This window comes from Scyliorhinus canicula, unplaced genomic scaffold (genome assembly GCF_902713615.1).
Source record: "Scyliorhinus canicula unplaced genomic scaffold, sScyCan1.1, whole genome shotgun sequence".
In the NCBI taxonomy this organism is placed as follows: domain Eukaryota; kingdom Metazoa; phylum Chordata; class Chondrichthyes; order Carcharhiniformes; family Scyliorhinidae; genus Scyliorhinus; species Scyliorhinus canicula.
In genome coordinates, this window is record NW_024055690.1 from 167825 (window position 1) to 169507 (window position 1683).

Genomic DNA, 1683 nt, shown 5'->3' on the forward strand with positions numbered 1-1683 from the left:
CGATCGCGAGCCTGTCCCCTCCCGAGCACAGTCGTCGTGCTCATTTCCAAAACGGCCACGCAGAAGCACCGAACGGACATCTCCACACCAGTTTCACGACGGCAGCGACCAGGTGTGGTTGCCGCTGTCGTGAAACGGTCGTGAATGGCAGGTCGCTCGGCCCATCAGGGTTGGAGAATCCCGGGTTTCTTGCTGTGAGTGAGTCTGTTCTCTGTCAAGGTGTGAGTTCACAAATTGTGCAATTTTTTGCTTCATTCAGAATATCTACAATGAGGCCAATGTACAAGAAAACACACACGGGAGAGGAGCATTATAGATGAGATAGCCTGTCGAGTCCGCTTCAACATTCAATTTGCACATGGCCAATATTTGGCTGCACATATCCATGCTTCCCTGTGAGATTGAAAATCTGTCTGTTCCTGTTTCAAATACATTCAATAATGGCACAAGTCAGGAATGTAATGGAATTCTCTCCACCTTCCTGGCTGAGTGCTGCTTCAACAATTATCCAGGACAAAGCAGCCCATTTCATTGGGACCATATCCATTCACATTGACTCCCTCCACCATCAATGCACAGTGATAGCTGTGTGTACCATCACCAAGATCCAATGCAGAAACGCACCACAGCTCCTAAGGCAGCATCTTCCAAATCCATACACACGGCCCTCTGGAAGGACAAAAGCTGGAGATACCTGGGAACATCATCACCTGGACATTCCACTCCAAGCCACTTAGCATCCTGACTTGGAAATATATTGGGTGTTCCTTCACTGTTACTGGATCAAAATTCTGGAATCCCTCCCTCACCACACTGTGGGTGTATCTACACCTCAAGGACTGCAGCTGTTCAAGATTGCAGCTCAACACTGCCTGAACAGCAACTAGGGATGGACAATAAATACCGGACTAGCCAGCCATGCCCATATCACATGGATGAATAAATGGAAACAAACTTAATCCTCTGGCATTGAGAATAATCAATGCTCACAACCCACTGAGAGAAAGAATTTATCCTCAACTCATTCCTAAATAGTCAAAGACTTTCACCTGAGACTGTGCAGTCGGGGCAGCATGATGGTGCAGTGGTTAGCACAGTTGCCTCACGATGCTAAGGACCCGGGTTTGATCCTGGCACCGGGTCACTGTCCGTGTGGATCTGACACAGTCTCCCCGTGTCTGCTTGGTTCTCACCCCCACAACCCAAACATGTAGAGGGTAGGTGTTTTTGGCCTGGCTAAATTGTCCTTTAATTGGAAAACACAATTTAAAAAATAGACCGTGCATTCTTCTTCTAGATTCCCAATGGGGGAAATGTTTTTCTCAGTGTCGAGTCCCTTGAGAAGCTAACATTTGTTTTGCATCCCGATTTTCTGAATCCCGAAACAATGGTGATCTGTATCTAAGTCCGAATGTAGTGTCACTTGGAAGGAAAGCAGGTTACTGTTTCTCCCATGTGCTTCCTGCCCTTGTCCATCCTTTAAGGGGCGGGTTCTCAGAGGGTCATGTGACCCGATCGGCAAATAAGACCGGAGTTCATCAATCTTTAGAGGCTGAGAACCTGTTTTCTTTGCCGGTTTGGAGTAGTGGACTCTAAAAAAATCCGCTATCACCCAAAATCCTGGGCTATGACGGATTGATACAAATTTTCTCAGATGACAAGAGTCCCAGGCATGCCTAAAAC